Here is a 24132-nt window from a genome sequence, read left to right as displayed (position 1 = left end):
CATAAATGCTTATTTTAAGTCATCCTGGTATGTACATAACAAAGTTTAGCATGATGGCGGACTAGATACATTTACTCATTTCAGACAACGAAAACAAACAGACAAACCTGATGCGCAAGCAATCAAAAAAGGGAGGGGGTGGTAGTACAGAACTTGGTGGGGGTAAAAACAAGAAACAAAAAGAAATGGGGTACGAGAGAACAGAATTCAGCATAAGGGGAAAAAAAAGGACGACGAAGACTTGGAGCGCCAGAAATGTTGGAAGAGTGGGTCACGTCACAATAATATTAAATGCACAGAAGACACACACGCAAAGTTAATACATTTTGTGATCGGCGAAAATGGCACTAAATTACATAACGATTGGGCCATAATCGATAAGTCGAAACAAGGACACAAAACACGAGAGAAATTACGAAGAACAATTGGTCAGGCAGCATTTGTCTCATGACAGTGTCAAATGAACATTATGAATAAAATGTAGAGGCTCATGTACGGAACATGCCTGTTTGTCTTAATAAATTCTTGTACAGTTATGAATATGGTCTGATTGACATTCCGGGAATATTGCGGGATGCCTTTCAATAATATTTCAATAAACTTATAATCAGTTATCAATTGACAATAATCGTACATCTCTACACAAGGGTCAATGCAACAAATAGTGCTCAGCAGTCTCCCTTGGGTAACCGCACTCACATTTGGGGCAATCCTTGAGGTGCCGCTGACAAATCAAAATTCAAATCACTCAAACCAATACCATACCTGTCAAGTCCTACGCATTCTGCGTAATTCTTACGGATTTTCGGTGTTTTTTTGATCCTACGTCGTATACCTCAAACCATACGCATTTTCAGCATTAAAAAAAAAAAAAAAAAAAAAAAAATTTTTGTTTTGTTTTTTGCTGGCATGGACTGCCGTTCATTCATTTCTGAGGAGGAGCTTGCACCAGCCACACAACAGAAGTTCTGGCATGATGTGCGCCAGTTCTACATGGCCTGTGTGAGGAAAATGTTGAATAAATTTCCATTTGGCAGTGAAACCCTGCAACACCTTCAAGTGCTGGATCACAGTCTGGGAGCTGACACACTGACTGCCTTCTTACAGGTCAAAATTAACTCTGATGCATGCTGCCATGATTTTAAGGTGACTGGCAGCATGATTGACAAAGCAAAGATTTGCACAGATGAATACAACAAAGAACACAAGTGACAAGTGACAAAAAAAATGAACGAACAAGAGTGCAGTGTAAATGTATTACATGTAGTGGTAAATAAAGAGCAGTTTGTGTAGAAAGGAATTTATGTGTTTTACTTTTAGTTTGTGAAAACCAATCTGATTGGTTTAGTGTGTATGCGTGAGAAGTTGAATTTGTGCGTTTAACCACATCCTGATCCACGCATTAACTATGGTTTTTGATCCCCAACTATGGTTTCTTATGCCATTTACTATGGTCAGAGGCCAAAAGTACTTGACAGGTATGCAATACGCAGTCTGCAATTATGGACTTTTTCAAATCTATCTCCAAAATAATAATGACATGGTACTTTAAAATCAACGTTGATTGCAGTAAAGTAATTGACTGACAATTAAGGTTGTATGTGGGGTGCCTAAAATTTGAACTTTTCTTATTCCCGAATATTTTTTGTGGGCGCAGAAGCACGGGGCAAATGGTATTGTTTTTTTCTGGAGGGGGATCAGACAATATAAAACCAATTAGAGGCCGAGTTGCCTGACAGAAAGGCCAATTCTAGCCCCAGTCCATGCCGGTTACATGTAATTAGCTATGCACACATTTGAGATCAATACCCAACCTTACTGAGCATCAGTTCTTTGCGTTATTTGAATTTTCTTGTTTTTCTTTAAAATAAAAAAGGGAATGGTTTTATTGATGTCATTTTATTATGTCATTATCTAGTCAGCATAAATGACTTTTATGGATACAGGAGAAAGTGTTAAAATGTGAAGATTTCAAGTGTGGTTTGTGGTCATCTGCTTGACCACTTAAAATGTTGTTTCATTTGATGATACGTTTTGTTTGGTGTTCCCGCTTGAATGTGACAGTAAGTTGTACAATGTTACTGTGTGTGTGTGTGTGTGTGTGTGTGTGTGTGTGTGTGTGTGTGTGTGTGTGTGTGTGCGTGCGTGCGTGAGTGTGTTTGTGTGTGTTGGTGTGTGTGTGTGTTTGGTAACCGGCTTTGTACAGCGGGACCACCTTATTTTGTCATGTATTTTTATTCATTCTGGAGCTTTATTAAATAAACTGCCCATTTCAATCACAACTCTGGTCTGGTCTTATTGTCAGTGTTGCATAAATGATTGTATGTGAGCTTGTGAACATACAAAGAAAAAAGAAAGAAACATTCTGTGTCGAAATATCTTGACTAAAAATGATCAGGCGGAAGACTACACCTGTTGCATTTCCTATTATGCTCAGGCAATTATAACTGAGGGCGGAAGCGACAATGATTCGTTTTCCCCCCAGATAACATTAATTTGTAGAGACTGCGGAAAAGGAACACGCACATTCTGGAACTGATTTGTGTAAATAACTGAGAGGGTGTTTTGTCTGTTTTGTGAAACGGTCCTCACACATTTGCAAAGTTCCACAGTTAGGCAGCTGAATTAAAGCATTACATAATGCATAGTGTAAACTCTAGGCCTACTTCAAGGTCTTATTACTTCAAGATGCATACACGTGCTGTTGTATCTGTTAGTGCTTGCCGGACACCAGTGCTGATTAAAATGGCTTAGATTGTTACTAATTTGAAACTACAGTATGTCCTTTTACGTGTTGTGACAATTTTGTTGGTACCGATGATTTATAAAAAGACTTTTATCACAGGTTTATTTCGTATCAAACATTTATACTTACTTTCAAGTTCGAGTATAAGTTTACTTCCACGAGGAGAGTCTCTCTGTGTGCGCGCGCGCGCGCGTGTGTGTTTGTGTGTGTGCGGCGTGCGTGCGCGCTTAAAGATTCTTGATTTTGGAACATAAGCAGTTTATCTGTCAGGGAGTTGTGTGTGTTTTCATGGCTGCGTGTTCTTTTCCCTCTCATTCTTCCTCTCGGCAGTCCGGCTTCAGAGTCATTTTGTTCCTCCAGGCTCAAAGCAGAAAGCAGCAATGTTTTAAAACATTCAAAAACAAGGATTGTATGTGAGTGTGAGTCATAATTTTCTTTTAAGAACCGAATCATAGCACCACAAGGTTCAAATATGTGCACAAAGCAAAAATAGTGCAAAGCAAAAATTAGGAAAGCAGCATATGGCCATGACTGGAGACACTGCTTTTTGTATCGATCATTCTGCAGACGTCACACTCTGGAGAAAATTAAACATGACAGAACTCAGTACTGATGTTCTCTGTAAACCATGATTTACATCTTTTACCTTATTCCATACGACATTGCGAGTTTTGCCGTTGTTTCCCTGATAATAAGTCTCGTACTCAGGCACTGTTTGTTTTTCCTCAGTTAATATTCAGAATTTTGCCACGTTTGTTTTGTTGTTGTTGTTGTGCTTGTTTAATTTAGGTTTGTTGTTTTAGTTTAAAACACTCAAACATACGCACACATCACACGCACACTTTTACTTTTTAAGTTATAATAAGTATTGCATTCAGCCACTGTTTTTTTCTCCTCAGTTGATATTCTGATTTTTGTCAGTTTTTGTGTCATTTGTTTTTGTTGTGCTTGTTTGATTTAGGTTTGGTGTTGTTTGTCGTTGTTGTTTGTTTAACACACACTCAAACACACACACACACACACACACTAACCAGACACACACACCACCACCACCACCACCACCACCACAAGAATAGGTTTACACTCACTTTTTCCTCCACGTTTTAATTTTGGCAATATCATTAACCCAGGATTGCAAAGCAGGGATCATTTGTCAATTTCATAACAACGTACATACAATTTCAGCTGGTTACTGCAATAAAATGTGCATCATCACAGGTTTCTGCTGGAATGACAGTGTCTTATGTGTCAACACAAAATACACACACACAAAATGGGTGTGGTGCTGCATGCCCCATAATAGATCCTAACTTCACCCTCTAAACCTCCCTGCAGATGCATGTTTTGTGCACAAAAATAGCCTTTTAAAATATGCAGTATACAAAATAAAAATGCAGACGACATTTCTACATTTGATGGGGGAGTTGTCCTGTATTAGAATTATTTATCAAATAATTAAAGTTAACCAAAGTATATGTAATAAAACCAAGGAGTCCTCTGTTAAGTAGCTCAACACAATGATCGCAGCCCAGGGTGCTAACACAGTTAGGGTATGTTGTTCAAGACTTGGAAGGTCAAGGTTTTAAAGTATGCTTCAGTAACGGAATCTTATAACAAAGCTAAAACATTTACCACTGAAGCAAAACCATCTCTGAACAATTCAAAATTGTCACACGTACTAGTTTTACATTTTAAGGATCTTGCCAAGTGCATATCTTTTTATTGTGAAAAATTTGTATTGCAAACAAAAGAAAACACAATGTCTTGTGATCTGTAAATGTTCTTGATACTTAATACATTACAGGGAACCTTATAAATTGTTCATGTGAAGTACTGTACAGCCTATTTAGCTTGTTCATTTTCTCCCTTTAAGGTAATTTTGTCTCAACAATCATGTTATCTGCTACAAGTCTATAAACTGCTGTAAACCTTTCTGCCCTTAAAGTAGATTCATGTCCTTCTGTGTGGGCACCTTCTTCTTCTTCCTCTTCAGTGTTTGCATTTGGATGTGTGCTCTCTGGCCAAGTCTTGTTGCACAGGGGCGGCAAGGAAAGGCAACCCTCTCAGAACGTGTTGCAGAGTCTGTTCTTCCTACCCTAGCCACAGTCCGCTGTAGGTGCAAAACCTATCCTTTTGAGGTGTACCTTCAGACAGCAGTGTTCTGTGCGAAGGCGGAAGATGGCTCTCTGTTCTGTGTGAGTAAAATGGGGATATAGTCTTGAATGAGCTGGTATCTGTCTGTCTTTTTGTTGTTGATATAGACATCAAAGAAGCTCCAGCACCAGCCAAGTGTTGACTGTTTTCTTTATGCGTAACCTAGTCCTGGCAGCAGCTGTTGTCCATCTGTAAACAAGCAAGATCATTATTATAATATATTGATGGTGTATATGTTTTACCAGAAAGACGAGTAAAATACCACTTAATTTTTGTTTTAGTAATGAGGCATACATGCAGTTGAACGATCATATCTTGTGATATCTGCCCTCTGAAAAAAACCTACTATTCAAAATGTACTTTTACATCTTGTTTTTTTAACTTAGGCTTTTGAAGATCCACATTTACCACCCAAAAGGAGCCTGGCGATACTGGCATGCTTTAATTAAGATGACGTGTTACTCAGAAATAGTGCTTTTAGTTATGCGCTATAGAAATCTCCTTAATAAATAAATAAATACTGGTGGTGGTTCACTGCAAAGCATAACCTGATATGATTTCTTCATAGCACCTGACTGGAAATGAAGTTTCATACAATAAAAACTATACTGCGCCAGATTTACAGCAGTTCTGTTGAATTCACACAGTCAGAAAATTTCAAGGCTGTCCTCAACATTCTATGCTCACACACACACACACGACTTGACTTCACTTAGGAAGGTTATGTGATGCTTAAATAATCTGTCTTGCCACTATTTCATCACAAGTAACCACTGTGTTTATTGCTGGTATGTGCCGGAGTGGAGGGATAGTCTTACCCCATGTAAAAAAAAAAAAAAAAGCCTGGCAGGTGATCTGAGATGCCTTTAATAACACAAAGCTGCCTCTGTAAACAATTCTGCTTTTACACATGCTATCCCTTAACTTGGATTCATACCAAAATCAAGCCTAGCTTCATAGGAAACAGAATGTTACTTCAGCATTTAGAATTATGATCTTATTCCATGTACACGCCTTGGCAAATCTGACTCGATCACTACAGCAAGAAGTCAGTGTGTTGATTGTTCATATGTGACCAAGTTGAGGGATGAGCTTATCCTATGTTAAAGCCTGGCCTGAACTGAGACGGTGAAGAGAAGTAGTGTGCCTTTAATGACACAATGCTTTCTTTGTAAGCAATAGATTCAACATCTCAGATCTGGTCAGGCCTATACAAATGCCATCCCTCAACTTGGTTCATACAAAAATCATGTGCCTGGCTAGAGAGTGGGGATTTGTTGTTCTCTTTTTCGAAATCCAAAATAAGCAAAATCAGGTCTTAAAAAGGAGCAAGTCTTAAAATGGGAGTGAATTTACAGATGTTATGAACAAGAAGTCTGCGTAAACAGGGTCATTAATAGGAAGGAGTCTTAGATTGGGGTGTCTTAAAAGGGGCAGGGGTGGGGTGGTGTGTGTGTGTGTGTGGGGGGGGGGGAGTCTACAGTAATGACCATAAAATACTCAAAATAATACTATTAGTCATCTTATTCTCTACCAAATTTCTAGAGGTCAAAACAATGATACAGATTTTTTACTTGTGTCACTGTTAGTGTCATTCTATGAATAACAGACCAATAGAAAGAGAGAGAACGAGAGCTCTGTGGTTTTTTTTTACCTGGGTTCATGCTCAGTTGCTTGAAAATTGACTTGTCAGAGGTTCTTCTTCAGCCTTACACCCACATGCAAGAGAACTACCAGATAATGAAATAAGTGAACTTTGAAGTGCATTCATAATTAAAGCCCAATCATGTGGTTTAACCTACCTAGTCTTGAAAAGCCTGTCCGAGGAAACAGAACAAGCACCCTTCCGCAGACCTTCCTAACTGGAGAGTCTTGGTTGTAACCGCACACTTTCTAAAGTAGTCCATAAGCAGTTCCATGTGCCTATGTTTTCACTGGAACCAGCTCCTTTGTGTACCTGTGATCTGGATGAGCTGCAACACATAAAACTTTCATATGAACACTATGTCATAAGTACACCAGTTAGCATACATCAAACACCGAGGAGCATCACAAGATATGTTCTAAGGAGGTAACAACTATTGTCACAAAGTGTTTATGATACAGCCACAGGCACATGGCACTGAGTGGTCAATTGGTGAGGGGGGGGGGGGGGGGGGGAGGGGCAGAAGTTCTGCTCAGTCTTGTCTACTGATACAACACTTTGTGGTGGTGTAAGGCAGGGAATCACACCCCAACCACTGGCCCCGCCCACCTGGTGTCGAGTGCCTGAGGATACATCAGTCCCAGTCATGGCTGGCCCCCGGTTTGACCAGACAACTGCCATGTATGGGTACATTTACTTTACAGTACAGATTAGTTTTCAATAGCAATGACATCATGGACGCACACCTGCCCAACACTGACACTGACAGCAAAATCAGCGACCAAACGTGATAAAGAGTAACTAATCGTCACAAACATCAAAATGCTTTGCATTAATTTTCTTGAAGAGGTCATTCTTAACCAGATAATCATTTATAGGCAATTGAAGATAATTATTCCACCTACAGGCTATCACTCCTATGGCTGTTACTTGTAACACATTTCATTTCTTAAAATATGTTTTGTAAAGTACATAGATTTCACTAAAAGGCACATTCCTTCTCATGAAAACAATTTGGCTCACCGTCTCAGATCTGGTAGGGCTTTAAAATGGGATAAGACATGATCTCCAGGGGTCGACACTAACTTATTTGGCCTGGGGCCACACTGGCCCCAGAGATGGAAATTGCTGGGGCGAAAAAAAAAAATCTGGGGCCCACTCTCAGTATTCACGTGCGGCAATGCATTGTCTGTTTTTCTTCATCGTACTGAAGCCAGGGAAATTCTTTCAACCATTTGACATTGAAATTACGACAGCGCTTCGCGCTTTTGGCTGCATCGGTCTCCTTTTTTCGTTTCTCTCCACCCTGTTCTTCATCTTCATTTGACCATGTCTTTTTACACCAGGGATGTGTCGCCACATTTTGCGTTTGGCATTTGAAGGCGATACTTATCTCTCACGCTAAAGAGCGCAATCTGGGAGTTATTTCCCTTACGACATTGTCCTTCGACGATTTGAATGTGTTTTTTTCTTGACTGCGGCATTGATCGTAACGCAAATTTCAGTGACGACTTTGACTGGCGATTTTTAGTGATTGGCTCTGCTGGCATTAGAATTTTCGGTTTGTCATTGTTGGAATTTATCCTGGGGCGGAGTGGGCCCCAAGCTTCGGCAATGTTTGGGGCGGAACACAAAACTCTGGGGCGTTCCGCCCCCCGCCCCCGCTAGTGTCGAACCCTGATCTCTTAACTTGTTCACATACCCCAAAAAGTGCGATTGTGTTATGAATAAATGCTGTAAAAGCTACCTGTACTAGTTCATTAAAAAAACAAATCACAAAATGTCACTTCACCACAGCATGCAAACAGTGTGTTTATTTCTGGTATGTGTCTAAAGGCGGAGACAGACGCACAACACAAAACCCTGTTTTCGACAAAAACACCATCTCAAAACGTCGGGGAAACACATGTTTTTAAAGAGGGGATGTCACTTGCGAAACACACAGATGAAGCGCGGTGCGTGTTTTCACAGAAATATCGGTCAGTGTCAGCTTGACCCGTCCAGCTATCGCCCTGTGTTTGAGTTTGTAAACAACACGGCTGGCAGTGCCCACTGATACGGTCAGTGTCCACTGATACGGTCAGTGTCCACTGATACGGTCAGTGTCAGCTTGACCCGTTCAGCTACCGCGCTGTGTTTGGGTTTGTAAACAACACGGCTGGCAGCGCCCACTGATATTATTGCCTCTCTTCAATCGTGACAGGATCCATAGACTCTAGTTAGGATTCATGGGTCCAATACTACCCTGAATCGGTACCACATCTGAGTCTGCCATTTTTTTCTATCTCCGTGGTGCCGGAAACCGAGTCACTTGAGTTGATCGTCCGCGTTCATTGGCTGACTACCAAAACGTGTTTTTAGATTTTAGAGCATGCTCTAAAACCCAAAACACGATGCAAAAACACGAAACGCGTTTTGGGGGATGTCACATGGGAAACACGCTGTTTTGTGTTTGTTTTGAAAGGAAACACTGTTTTGTGTTGTGCATCTGACATGGCCTTAACACAGACACACACACACATACACCAAAGCAACACAAAAGCCGAAAACATGCCTACCATCTAAATGAGGATATCCAGTTCCAACTGTCTTCTGCCACTATAACACTGCCAGAGACACCATGGTGTAGAAAGTCAGTTTAAAGAGAGACTACCTGGAAGAAAAATATATATACTATAATAATAATAAAACACCCAGTGCAATAGACATACTTTCTCGTTAAAGGCTTACTTTACTATGTAAAAACATTTTGCTTCACAATCACAGTCTCAGATCTTGTCAGGCTTTTACTTGGGATAAGATCATCCCTCTACTTGGACGCATACCAACATAGATCAGCTTGAATGTTTGTGAAAATATCCCATATTTTGAGTTAACTCACCACAGCAAGCAGTCACTGAATATATATTTTATTTTTTAGTATGTGGCCAAGATGAGGGATTCCATGTTAAAGCATAGCCATATAATATCTGAGACAGTGACCCACACTATAGTGACAAGGCAAGTGTGCCTTTAAATTGTAAACTGTTATATATGTGCATTTTGACTTCTTCATAAATTATAACCCTGATGCAGGCAGTCATCAGTAGTGGTTTAGTACCTAGAATGAGAAAAGAATGAACTTGCAAGAAAGAAACTGAGTCAAAATCAAAATACCCTTTAAATTACAAACTAGAATCCACGGGGCAGACAGGGTTTGAGGTTAGAAAGCTCTGAAAATAACTCTATCTGAAATTGACTAATAGTATTAACTTATAACGTCATACATGATACAAACAAATGAACTAAGGCTTTTGAAGATCCATATCCAATCCTGCTACACAAAGGCACAAGCAGAGGTTGAAATTGCCAGGGTCATTTTCCATCCCCATGTAGCCTGGATTTAATTACTGGCATGTTTTTTTTTAAAGAGGTGTGTCACTCAGAATGACTGGATATGGTTCATTCAATGCAGAGCATAATATACCATTGATTTCTTCATGCCATCTGATTTGCCGGTGAATTCACAGGGCGAGAACAATTCAAGACTGGCCTCAACATTTTATGCTGACTGTAAATTGTAATTATATAATATATCCACCCTAGCTAACTGGTACACTAATCACTTGCTCTGGCGGACTTCTTTTTCCAACATCATAAATCTGTTATTTGTACTTTAGCCTTTTGTGGTAAAATATTCTCATTACCAGTTGCACTCACAATCTATTGCTAGTGTATTTTGGAAATGATCAAAAGCCTTACTTGTGTTCTATAACAGCACCATGTCACTGTTGCGGGAAGAATGAGGCAGGGCTTGGTAATAACTGAGACCTGCAAGTAAACAAAACATTTTTAGAATCTCATCATGTGTTATTTTGTTATATCTATGTCATGAGGTCTTACATTGCAATAACAAACACACGCATAACTTAACTTAGCAATGTGTTCTAATAAGAGTAATTGTTTAATGAATTAACGCTGAAGAAGCTACTAGTTGCTTAAACAAATTCATAGCAAAATGTCACTTGATCACCACATCAAGCACACTGTATGTTCATTTCTGGTATGTATGCAAGTGGAGGGATGATCTTGTTCCATGTAAAATCCTAGCTCAGCTGATCTCTCTCAACTTGGATTCATACCACACATTAGGAGCCTGGCTGTTTCTGTTCAGTGGGCATTTCTCCATTTGTTTTATTTGAATGCATTTCTTAAAAAGAACACTTCCTCTGCACAGCAAGCAGTCAGGATGTTATATGAAGTCTTATATCGCGCGCGTATCTCCAGACTCGGACTCAAGGCGCAGGGATTTATTTATGCCGTGTGAGATGGAATTTTTTTTACACAATACATCACGCATTCACATCGACCAGCAGATCGCAGCCATTTCGGCGCATATCCTACTTTTTACGGCCTATTATTCCAAGTCACACGGGTATTTTGGTTGGTCATTTTTATCTTTGCCTTAATACAATTTTGCCAGGAAAGACCCTTTTGTCAATCGTGGGATCTTTAACGTGCACACCCCAATGTAGTGTACACGAAGGGACCTCGGTTTTTCTTCTCATCCGAAAGACTAGCACTTGAACCCACCACCTAGGTTAGGAAAGGGGGGAGAAAATTGCTAACGCCCTGACCCAGGGTCGAAATCGCAACCTCTCGCTTCTGAGCGCAAGTGCGTTACCACCCGACCACCCAGTCCTTTTTGTTCCAAATCAAACGTTGTTTTGCTCCAACCAAGACTGCAGATCTTGGCAAACATGTGGCCTAAAAACTAGATTTGATGACCTTACCCGTACTCACCCTGAAAAGTGCCGATCTAGATTTTGCTATTTTAACAGAGGGGACAGAGGTTGTACCTCTCCTCATGCAGACACCGCATAACAAATATGTGTAACAAATCCAGTTGCAACACTGTAGTTTCATGGCTTAATTTCATTGACTGATTGAGTCAGCAGTAGTGAGTACTACATGTCATTATGATCATACCAGTATTAGTGAGTATTACAATTGGAGCAATCTGCAGAATAAGAATTGTTACCAATACATCATCATAACAGAAATTCCTCAGTGCATGAGACATTGGTGTGTAGACATATAATACATAAATATGTAGATCTTTAAAACATTCAATGAGTCATGGGACTAAAAACTGCTAAAGCCTTATGTGGCAACATCACAAACAAACAAAATTAACCAACCCCAAATTATGTCAACCTCATGGCCCTTGTACTTGTAGTTCAAGTTGTACTGTTGTACTAGCCAACAGACATAAAAAGGAACTTAGCTCAGTAGGTGTTGATTGCTCTGCGTCATTATCAATATCATGATGCTGAGAGTCGAAATGCAGTTCAAACACAGAGAGAACAAAATGGAATCTTTGAGTTTGAAATTGAATGAAAAAAAAAGTAATTTGTATGGTCATGGTGTAGAAGTTTTGAACTTTAGCGTTGTAAATTCATTGCTCCGAATCAACTGCAATCTAACCCTCCGATTTATGTCCTAAGTCATTTACATACCTTTGGAGTTTTACGGAATGGGTATAACGTCCTTTCCTCTAATGATCTAGTCTACTTTGGGATTTTGCCCAGTCGCCGTCTCCTTGACCTACTTGGAGTCCTTGCTGGGTTGAATCGGCTGAGGAGCGAACCCATGACGACTCGCAACGCGAGGAACCAGAAGAGGAATCTAGGTTTATTTTGCGTGTTTTGGGCCTGCCGACCCTACTTATAGTCCGATTTACAACCGGCACGAAGCTTCTTTTCGCAGGGCGAAACCGCCCCACTCGTGACTTCATCCGATGGCCGCCATGTTTCAAGTGACAAAAAAGTAGAAACGATCTAACGAATAACTTTCATTTCAAGCACAGTCAACAAAAAAAATTAAAAAAGTACAAAAGAAGGGGTGGAGAAAATGGCATTATCTAGACAGACTCAACTCGGATAAACTAAGAGGGACTTATAACTACTGAAGATTGAGAGCACAGCGGACGTCCTGTAAATTCCCGATCCATTTTTTCCCCTTCCCATTTCGGTATACTGTTCTCTGCTTGTAACGCTACGCAACAGGATAAGAGATATCCTGAGGGTATAAGTGATACTCCCACATACGTTGCACAAGCATAATTTGACGTTACCTTATATACGGTCCAACCGGTGTGCAATGGGTGCTCTCTCTCTCTCTCTCTCTCTCTCTCTCTCTCTCTCTCTCTCTCTCTCTCTCTCTCTATACATATATATATATACTTTTAAAATGTCTTGGATCTGGGGACATCTGTAAGTGTGAGAGCGTGGATCTGGGAACATTCTGTGGTTATGGGAACATTAGCATGTTCTCATATCCAAGGTAACCTCAAAATGTAATTTTCGTGTTCAGCTTGACCATTGAGGGGTTTTAACTCGTGTTCCCAAAAGCATTTGAGTTCTGACTTGGTTGTCCCCCTTCCCTTGCTACAGATCTCTGCATCGTCAAACAATCTCTTCTGAGCTTTTAGCATTCTTGTGCTTACGACACTAAAAAAAAAAAAAAAATTATCTCTCTCTCTCTTTTTTTTTTTAACATTGCTGTGTAAAATAAAACTGTAAAATAACTATTTTACAGGTTTATTTCACAAGTTTATCTTATATTTTCTGAACATTTGGAAATAATTGCTTTACCTCAGTGAAATATTTATTATTGTTTAGAGCGTAAGCGATAAGCGATCCGGGCCTTTTCAAGAAATCTGAACAATGAACATGGTCGCTGCATGGGATTTTTTTCCCTTTCGTACAATCAGGCACACCACTCGTACAGGTAAGCCTTAGATTTTATGTAGTGCACTTTATAAGAACAGTGTTATATCTATTTATTTGAGTTAGGCATTGAAGATTTGAGAGGGCTTCTTCGCATCGAAGGAGTATCTTCTGAGTGGGAATTCCGCTGTGAATTGATAGTTCTGGTCAATGGCTGTCTAATCGGCCCTCGAAGGCAATCACTGAAGTGAAGTGCACCGGGAGTGACTATTGCAACGACTGTCGTGTCCAGCGTTGTGTTTGTCAATGAGGTTCTTGAAAGCATTTGTACTGGGAGCCCGTTTAATGTTAGTTGTTAGTTTGTTCCAGTCATTTGTAACTCTATAGCTGAAAGCAAATTTTTTGTTATTATCATGTCTTTCTTTTTGTATTTTGTCAGTACTGTTACGTGTTACAACAATGTTAGTCTGCGGTGATTTAAAAAAGAAATCTTTGTTAGTGTCATCAATGTCGTTAAATATTATATACGCTTGTATTAGGTCCCCTCTCTTTCTTCTTGCCTTTAGTGTAGGCAAAGTCAAGTATCTTAGTCTCTCTTCATATGTGTAGTCTTTTATTTCGTAAATCAGTTTAGTAGCTCTTCTTTGGACTCTTGCGATTGATGTTGATTGGCGTACTAGTCTCGGAAACCAGGCAGGATTGCCGTATTCTAGATGAGGTCGTACTAGTGTACACTCCACTCTCTGTTCCAGGAGGCTGTTCTCTGAAAATCCACCAGTACCTAGGAATGGCAGTGACACTGTACTCTAGGACCAACACAGCTAGTGTTTCAAATGTTACCTTTTTGTTTCAGGAGTCCTTGAATATTCTAGTCATTTTTTCCCATTTATTTTAAGTTCATATCATATTTGACAAATAGGTGGCGTGATCTAACCATGTTTACCTGGTTGATTCTGACGGTTGGCAGTTTAAGTTTCTGGCAATTGCCAAAGTTGAACGTTTATTGTCATTAAATGGCAAAATTAATTTGAAGTCACGTTATAACTTATTGTGGAAAATCAGCTCCCTCTCTCTCTCTTTCCCCTCCCACACAAACACACACACATGCGTGTGTGCTGACACAAATTTGTGATTTACTTTAAAATTAACAAGGGTGCCGCGGTCAATTGTAGACGGTAAGACCTATTACTTTTTTAAAGCCAGGACATTTGGACCTATTGATTTCTTACGGTCAGGTCCAAATGACCTATTGTCCTCTAACGCTGGCAGCAACACTGATGTAGATGAAATATTCATGAGGACGTCCCTCTGCAATATTATCCCAGCTATCTAAATAGACTGGAAGAACAAAAAGTGATTGCATGGAGACCTGATCAGAAATAGAGGGTTATAACTGACATTTATCTGCAATTAAATTGCTTTAAACTGACGGTTGCCAAATTGGGTTGTGAGTGAAGCGTAGCTCTGGCTTGTCACTCACTTCCACTACACATAAATGCGCGCAAGGATTTAGTTCTTCAAACATTTCTGCTTTCTGTAGCTATGCAGGGTTTGTGGATGTGGAACGTGGGAATATTACAGTTTGGAAGGTGAGGATTCTGATAGACTCGATGCAAATTGTCCGAACTATAGCTATGGCGTGCCCCTTTAATAGCTCATAATGATTAGCCAAATATGGAAAGGCAAAACTAGATTCAAGTAGCTGAAAATTGAAACACGAATGGCGGCTTGATTGAAACTTTACGAAATGGAAATCCTGTGTTTTCCAACACATGAATGTACAAATCAGTGTTTTGGGTCTACAGAACACGACAAATCCCGTCCAAGTCCACTTCAACACAACTTCACAAGCCCATGTCTTCAGAACTTCGCAATTCCATGTGTATACGAGACCACGAAAGTCACACATTGGCTGGATTCATGTCCTGACGACATATCTGTGGTAAGTTTAAAGGCTGTCTCCATGGTAAAAAAAAATACTGAAATAACCATTTGTTTCTCTTTCTTCTTTCAATTTAATGACTTATGCGCTAGAGTTCGTATTCAATATGTTCCAGTGAAGATAATGACTCACTTTTCTAACCCGTATTCTCAAAAGCTCGGGAGAAAACGAAAGAAAATAATGTCCCTCTCCGGAAGTGACGTGTGGCTGGTGGCTTGATTCGGCCTTCCGCCATTTTGACAGAGATGGGAGAGTGAACCACAGCTTCGCGTAACAATCTGAACACGCATGCCGCATCAAGTTGTCAATAGACAACCACTGATGTTGATAAAGTAAGAGATCTGTCTTACATAATTGAGTTTCGGCGCTGTTTGGTTGCAAAGAAATGTGCGCAGTCTATATCACAAGTAGGTTTGGAAAGTGCATTTTCCGATGATATCGACGCAGCTAAGTATCAGGATCAGGAATATTGCGTCGCGGAACCTTTCAGATTATGACGCAATGTTGGCAAGAGAGCGCCTCGCCTAGCCCTACTTAAAACGATTTAAAACCTATCATTTTGGAATTTGTTCTCTTCCATAAAAAGTCTGAAGTCCATTGCTACTAAATTAAATAGCCTCTGGACTTATTTGAAAAATACACCCTTTCCTAATAGTTTTCTTAGTGCTGGCAATCAATAGTACTAGTAATGAGAGGGATGCACGACTCGTACCCTTTGATGACAGTGAGGGGCGACATTTGTATTGTTGTAGGCTATAATACAAATGTCGCCCCTCACTGTCATTAGGGCTAAATGTCACTTTTGTTAACTCCTTCATGATACGAACCCACCTTACTGTCACGGGACGCAGGGGTGGCCACATTTTTGTCAATTCAGCTTTCCCCGGGTATGTAACATGTCATTTTTAACTTACCCGCACAAAAATCAGGTTACCCACAATCTGAATGCAAAAACTCGTCCCCACCCCTACACACAGTCATGGAGTTGCGCTCACGCACACTCCACTGTCGAAATCTAACCAAGGAAATTCGTCCTTCCATTCTGGCAAAAACCTTCTGACACGTTTTGATCTGTCGCAGTGTCGATTCTAGACCGCGCATTCCCGCAAATATGAAAGAAATCCCGCAAAAATAAAATTTGGATGCGCGCCTTTTCACGCAAAGAAATACCAATTCCCGCATTTTCAAACATCTTGTGCATGCGCGATATAATAAATATAATTTCGTCAAACAGCCCAGCGTTGCAGATCGTAAGCGCTTGCAATCTTTTTGAGACAAGTGAGGCCCTGACAAGGATGTTTACATTTACCTATGTTTTCAAAAGTTACATTTTCCCTAAACATCCTTATCAGGGCCTCACTTGTCTCAAAAAGATTCACTTTTTCTCCCACAAGTCTTTGCTTCCCTTTGTGGTCACTTCCTGTTTTACATTCAAAATGGCCACCACGATAAGTGAAAGCGTGGATTTTTTCAAGAATGGAGACCCATGTGCAAATCAGCTTGACGACAAGTTGCCAAGTGAGGCAAAACATCCAAATAAATGGTCTTGGAAGTGGATGAAGGAGTTAGATTCTCAAAAAAGATAATGGAGTTTATGATTAAGAAGTTTCTGTTGTGCATGCAACGATGAAATTACATACACCTGACTTCACTCTTCAGGCAAGAAAGCCATCAGGAACCATACGTTGGTTCTCTCTCTCTCTCTCTCTCTCTCTCTCTCTCTCTCTCTCTCTCTCTCTCTCTCTCTCTCTCTCTCTCTCTCTCTCTCTCTCTCTCTCTCTCTCTCTCTCTCTTTGAAGTCTCTCTCTCTCTCTTTGAAGTCTCTCTCTCTCTCTCTCTCTTTGAAGTCGTGGGGGCAATGACGGCCTCCGGGATGCCACAGATTCCATCCTCCCCCAGCCTAGAGACTGGGACTTTTTGTTCTTATTTACGATAGAGTGACATAAATCAATAATTAGCAAAGATTCTATAATTTTAAACTAATCTTTGTTTCAGTTGGTCATGGTGATTTGGGCAATGACAACACCGGCATCGTGGGTGATTTGGGCAGCGATGACCCCTCCGTCAAGGATTGCGACGTGACGAGCACACATGCAGAACCGCTTGGTATGTTTATACCGCCACCATCATAAGTGACGGTTTCTGAGACTTCCACTACTCGTGCAGAACTTCTGATTGGAGAAACTCGAGGTCAAAGCTTGTTCCCAAATGTTCTTATTATTATTTCACATTGCTCAACATCCAGTTAGCAACACAGGCTAGATGTTAAGCAACGTGAAATAATAATAACACATTTTGGGACAAACTTTGACCTGTAGTTTCTCCAATCAGAAGCTTCTGCACGAGTAATGGAAGTCGCAGAAACCGCCACAATATTATTTAAATTTTATTTATATATAGATGCTACATGTCGGGTTCATCTACGGGGCTAGTGACAGACCGCCAATGATGTTTTTTGTTGTTTTTTAGTTGGCAGCATGGGGATATCTTGAGAAGGCTCTCCGTAGTCGGCTAGACGTTAAGCAATGCTAATAATAATAGCACTTGAGCAAAGAGCTAAAACATTTCGAGGTACGGTAGAGTGTTTGACATAAATAATAATAATAATACGAATATTTATAACGCGCACATATCTCCCCAACAGGCGACTCAAGGCGCACATACACTCATTCACACACACGGAGACTTAAAGTCACCAACACACACACACCAGCAACCATTAAAATATGTACAGTTATTCAAGGTGGGATGGACAATGATAATGGACAACAGGAGGGGGGAACATGTACACAGGGAGATAGTGATCAAGGGGGAGGTCGTAGAGAAGGTAGAGCAGTATAGGTTTTTGGGGGTGATTATAGACAATAAGTTGACATGGAAACCAAACTCTGATGCCCTTGTGAAGAAACTCCACTCTCGCCTGTACTTTTTGAGAAAACTCAGGTCTTTTAACATCTGCAGACAAGAAATCCTTCAGATGTTTTACACTTCAACGTGCAATAGTGTGTTGTACTTTGGCTCCGTGTGTTGGGGTGGCAACATCAACAAGCAAGACAGGGATAGATTAGATAAATTCATCAGGAAAGCAAGTGGGGTGGTTGGGAGGAAGCAGGACAATTTCACATCAACACATGAACGACGACTGACTGACAAGGTACAGAAGATTTTGGCTGACGACTCGCACCCACTCAGACCGGAATTTGACAGTAGACGGACAGACAGGAGCAACAGATTCAGACAACCAACCGCAAGATCCACACGCTACAGAAATTCGTTCATTCCATCTGCAATTCACATCTTCAATTCTCAGGTGGGGCGGTAGATGCTGGTGTTGTCGCTCTGATGCACGGGGTCAGTGTTCTGTATTGTTTCAGTATTGTTGATGTTGTTTTGCATGATTATATACTCTTATTCTACTCTCTTAGACAATATGTGATAACCGGCAAGGTGCTGACTTTCTTTTGTGCATTGTTGATGGTGAATGCATGTTAATTTATTTTTAATATACTTTCTTATGTGATAACCAATGTGCTATATTTTCTCAGGACAAAGAACAAATGTTTATTTTGAATGTTTTATGTATGTTATTATTACGGACACAAACGCTCAGCAATGTAATTTCTCTTTTAGAGATTAATAAAGTTATTGTATTGTATTGTATTGGGGTGGGCAGTGTAGAATGCATGGATTATGTGGAAAAAAGGAATGTCTTGAGTGCAGATTTGAATGATTCGAGGGACTGTTGTTGACGGAGGGGGAGAGGTAGTGTGTTCCATTGGCTAGGTGCTTGGAAAGAAAATGAGCGTTGACCTGCTGTTTTGAGTTTGGTGTGGGGGATGTTGAGCTTGAGGGAGTCGGCAGATGATCTGAGTGCTCGTGAAGGGACATAGAGAGAGAGAGAGTCGGAGAGATAGGCAGGGGCGAGACCATGGAGGCATTTGTAGGTGAGAGTGTTGATTTTGTATGTGATACGGGCAGGAACGGGCAACCAGTGGAGCTGATTTAGGAGGGGGGTGATATGATCTCCCTTTTTCTTTCGTAAGGCAAGACGGGCAGAGCTATTTTGAATGCGTTGGAGACGAGAGATAGAAGAAGAGGGAAGACCCGCCAAGAGAGAGTTACAATAGTCAAGACGTGAGAGAATGGTGGACGTGACCAGTTTGGCGGTAGCATCTGTGGTGAGGTACTTGCGGATAGTGGCGATGCGGCGGAGTTGGAAGTAGCAGGTGCGAGAGACTGAAGAGATGTGTTGTTTCATGGAAAGGGTGTTGTCTAGAGTGACTCCGAGGTTTTTGACAGCAGAAGACAGAGGGACAGAAGAGTCAGAGAGTTGAAGAGAGTCGGAAGTGGCTTTGGAGAGTTTGGATGTAGTGCCTATTAGGATAGCTTCAGTTTTGTTGCTATTGAGCTGAAGTTTGATTTCTGTCATCCAATTCTGCACGTCAGTGATAGTGTCAGAGATAGAGGAAAGAAGAGATTCAGACTGGTCAGGGGAAGAGCTGTTGTGAAGTTGAGAGTCGTCGGCAAAAGAGTGGTGGAGAACGTTGTGTCGGTCAAGGATGTGGTCAAGAGGTTGAGTGTAGAGAGTAATTAGTACAGGCCCAAGGACTGAGCCCTGAGGGACTCTGCACTCAAGCCTGATGGGGTCAGAGTTCAGTTTGTCAATCGAAACAGTCTGGTAGCGGTCGGTGAAATAAGAAGAGAACCAAGAAAGAGCTGTGCTATGGATACCAAAGGTGTACTGAAGGCGTTGAAGGAGGATGTTGTGGTCGACTGTGTCAAAGGCCGCTGATAGATCAAGTAGAGCGACGGCAGAGATTTCAGCTTGGTCAGTGGCAAGGAGGAGATCAGTAGTGATTTTGAGAAGGGCAGTTTCGGTGGAGTGGTGAGGACGATAGGCAGATTGAAGCGGAGAGAGAAGATTGTTGCAAAGAAGGTGAGAGTTGAGTTGTTTTAGGACGACTCTTTCAAGGAGTTTGGAGATGAAGGAAAGGTTTGAGACAGGGCGGTAGTTGCTGAGAGTGTTTGGGTCGAGCGATGGTTTCTTCAGTAGATGTTTGACAATAGCAGTCTTAAAGGAGTTGGGGACAGTGCCTGTTTGCAGAGAAGTGTTGATGATTTTGAGAATAGAAGGGAGGAGTTCAGGAAGACAGTCAGAGTAGAGTTGTGTGGGAAGAGGGTCAAGGTCACAGGTTTTCAAGGTCATTTCTTTGAGGACTTTCTCCAGGTCAGTGAGAGTGAGAGGCTGAAAGTGTGTGAAGGGAGTGCCTGTAAATGCAGGAGAAGTTTAAGAGTTTTGGTGTGGGATTTTGTCTAGTTTGTCACGGATGGTTTGGATCTTGTTATGGAAGTAATCAGAGAAAGCTTGCGACAGTTTGGAGGGGTCGATGTTGTTGGGCAAGGGAGAAGCAGAAGAGCAGCCAAGAAGGTCATTCACTGTGGAGAAGAGTGTTTTGGCAGAGGTTGTTTCACAGATTTTGGTGCTGTAGTGCGATTGTTTGGCGTCTGCGATGAGTGTCTGAGCATGTTCCATTTGCTTGTTGTAAATCTGTCTGTCAACTACCAGCTTTGAGGTTCGCAACTTCCTCTCTGCTCGGCGACGCAACTGTTTTGTATACTTAACTTCAGCTGTGATCGAGGGTGCAGAAGGCCAATCTACGATGAGTTTGGTTTTTGCGGGTGCATGTTCGTCAAGAAGTGTGCTGAGAGTGGAGTCGTAATGACGTACAGGGTCTGAGGATACCGGAGGATCAAGCAGTCGGCGGGCTGCTTCTGCGCGAAATGTGTCAGTGTTAACTTCTTTGAGGTTACGGCGGACTACGCGCTTTTTCTGTTTGGATGGTTTGGCCATCTTAAGAGAGAACAAAACTGCAGAATGATCGGATCTGAGGTAGTCATTCAGCAGGATGTCGTACACCAGGTCAGTGGACTCGTGGGTGACAATCCAGTCAATGATGTGTGTTTTGCGTGTGGGAGCGTCTACATGCTGTTTGAGGTCGTGACAGTCAAGAAGGTCCATCGTCTGTCTTGTGTCGGTGTTATAAATCAACAATAAGCAAAGATTCTATAATTTTAAACTAATCTTTGTTTCAGTTGGTCATGGTGATTTGGGCAATGACAACACCGGCATCGTGGGTGATTTGGGCAATGACGACACTGGCATCGTGGGTGATTTGGGCAATGAAGACACTGGCATCGTGGGTGATTTGGGCAATGACGACACTGGCATCGTGGGTGATTTGGGCAATGACGACACCGGCATCGTGGGTGATTTGGGCAATTCGTGGCTGATTTGGGCAATGACGACACCGGCATCGTGGCTGATTTGGGCAATGACGACACCGGCATCGTGGGTGATTTGGGCAATGACAACACCGGCATCGTGGGTGATTTGGGGAGCGATGACTCCTCCGTCAAGGATTGCGACTACACATGTCGCACACATGCAGAACCGCTTGGTATGTTTATACCGCCACCATCATATGTGACGGTTTCTGCGACTTCCATTACTCGTGCAGAATCTTCTGATTGGAGAAATTCGAGTTCAAAGTTTGTTTAAAAAAAATATGTTATTTTACATTGCTCAACGTCAAGTTAGCAACATTTTGGTACATACTTTGACCTCTAGTTTCTCCAATCAGACGCTTCTGCGCGAGTAATGGAAGTCGCAGAAACCGCCACAATATTATTTAAATTTTATTTATATATAGATGCTACATGTCGGGTTCTAGTGGACATACTCTTATAATATCTAAATACTTTTGCTACTACTAATAACATGCATTGTTTATTACCTAATTAAAGGCTCCCGCAGTGGGGCACTGCGGTTAAGAAATTAAAGGCCCCTCCTGTTTTTGGAACCGCAGGAGCTTTCTAGTTTGCTGTTAGGTAGATTTTTGGTTCCTCTTTCCTGTCATGCTCTCTTTTTCTTCATGAATTCTTTTCTTTTTTCTGCCTTAATCTTGCTCATTCACCTGTATTTTTTCCAAAAATCTCTTCTCTTGCCGCTTGTCTCGCGATTCATGTATAGTTTAATCTGTTAGTGTTCTGATGTAAGTCCAGCAGTAGATAGGTTAAGCCTATTTTAACATACTGGAAACTGGTAATCTTCCAGTAGGTATTAATTTAGTTTTACTAAAGCCTGCTGGGACACAAGTAATGGGTTAGTGCATTTGTAAACAGGAATCGCTTGACAAGTGGCCCCCTTCATCCCCCCCTTCCTCGTCCTGATATGGCTCTGCGTAGTCGGCTGGACGTTAAGCAAAAAATAAACAAACAAAAAAAAATAATTAAAGGCAGAGGTCGACAAAGCTCATGAAGACAAGCGTAAATTCAAGCTGGTCTCATGCTGAAATACAAACTTTAATAAATGGTTTTGGGCATCTCCTTCAAAAAGGCATGTATCCGTCAGGGAAGATAATTCAAGCCGCAATTAACCAAAATACTTGTCTCAACAATAGAACATGTATGAATGTGCGAGCAAAGCTTCAGCACTAAATGAAGACACGGTTTTAAGATGGACTAGCTGAAGTTGTGGGCAAAGACAGCATGTTGTTGCTTTTTGGCGAAAGCTTACTGAAGAAATATGGACCAGCTAGAAAAAATGACATAGCACAGAGATTGAGACAACTTGCTGGCCTGTTGGTGCAATATGTAGAGCAAACCTATTCATTACATCTTACCATATAACAGTGGCACAGGCACGGTTGGCCTAGTGGTAAGGCGTCCGCCCCGTGATCGGGAGGTCGTGGGTTCGAACCCCGGCCAGGTCATACCTAAGACTTTAAAATTGGCAATCTAGTGGCTGCTCCGCCTGGCGTCAGGCATTATGGGGTTAGTGCTAGGACTGGTTGGTCCGGTGTCAGAAGAATGTGACTGGGTGAGACATGAAGCCTGTGCTGCGACTTCTGTCTTGTGTGCTGCGACTTCTGTCTTGTGTGTGGCGCACGTTATATGTCAAACCAGCACCGCCCTGATATGGCCCTTCGTGGTCGGCTGGGCGTTAAGCAAAAAAAAAACCACAATATAACAGGGGCTCATTTTGAAATTGAGGTTGTCAAGAAGAATGTAATCGGACATTTTTCAAACTAATCGCACCATCGATGCAAACTGCACGCACTCGCACAAATAAATGAAATCTACACACAGCAACACCGACAGCTTTAAATGATTTTAATGTCATTAAAACGGTTTAAACCCAAATAAAATTGAATGAAATCTCACAGATAAATTTACAATGACTATCTGTCTTGCTTGAAGAAAAGAAAAAAACGAAAAGGGAGTGGAACACGGCAACACACATTCTGAGTCACTCCAGGAGCTTCAACAGAAACACAGGTGACGATCGCGGAATGTTGATGTTGAGAACGTCTGACGCATGCAGTATGCGTGCAGTAGCTATTTTCCGCGAAACCCTGCGGAACCCCGGGGGTACCCCGCGAAACCCCGCTTCGGCTTCCGTAATAAGAAAACATTTTGTACCAGTGTCTTAGAATTTAATAGCTGACAAGGAAATTGAGTAACAAAATAGCGATAAGTCCGACCCCGAAATGAGACCCTGATGTAATACTATTATTTGCTGGGCTATACAAGTTATGTAGGTATGCATGCATGACCCTGGGTCTTGCTGTATGACTGGGAATTGCAGATATGTTCTTCAAAAGATTATGCCGTGTCTGAAGCATCATTTAATATCATATTCTTACTCCGAATCACATTAGCATTGAGTCACCTGAGATGCTTATCACTGAAAAACGCTTACCCGGCTAAAGAATTTAAAGGGAAGCAACCCCATCACCAAAACGAAAGTGAAAGTAGCTTTGGTAATGGGCCAGTACACCGGGAGTTACCTCCCATACGGGTGTATGCCACGTCACTTCCTCTAGGAACACGTGCCTATTATCATACGTCTTTTTCACCTCGGAGAGGACGGTTC

At 41.4% G+C, this 24132-nt stretch overlaps 1 protein-coding gene and 2 long non-coding RNA genes across 5 annotated transcripts in view; 2 read left to right on the top strand and 1 right to left on the bottom strand.

Annotated features, from left to right (window-relative positions):
• Nucleotides 1-24132, top strand: part of LOC138979806 (mucin-2-like) — a 74800-nt gene that overhangs the window by 21774 nt on the left and 28894 nt on the right. The window lies entirely within an intron of this gene.
• On the bottom strand, nt 3831-12716 carry LOC138979802 (uncharacterized). The gene is made up of 5 exons (XR_011460136.1): nt 12044-12716; nt 10287-10355; nt 9104-9198; nt 6703-6873; nt 3831-5089 (listed from the first exon to the last, which is right to left on the bottom strand). It is a non-coding gene; the product is annotated as an uncharacterized lncRNA (long non-coding RNA).
• On the top strand, nt 12771-23877 carry LOC138979801 (uncharacterized). The gene is made up of 4 exons (XR_011460135.1): nt 12771-13316; nt 15061-15197; nt 17193-17303; nt 21291-23877. It is a non-coding gene; the product is annotated as an uncharacterized lncRNA (long non-coding RNA).

This window comes from Littorina saxatilis, linkage group LG11 (genome assembly GCF_037325665.1).
Source record: "Littorina saxatilis isolate snail1 linkage group LG11, US_GU_Lsax_2.0, whole genome shotgun sequence".
NCBI classification, from domain to species: Eukaryota; Metazoa; Mollusca; class Gastropoda; order Littorinimorpha; family Littorinidae; genus Littorina; species Littorina saxatilis.
Note: the sequence above shows the minus strand (reverse complement) of the source record. Positions and strands in the feature narration are given on the sequence as shown.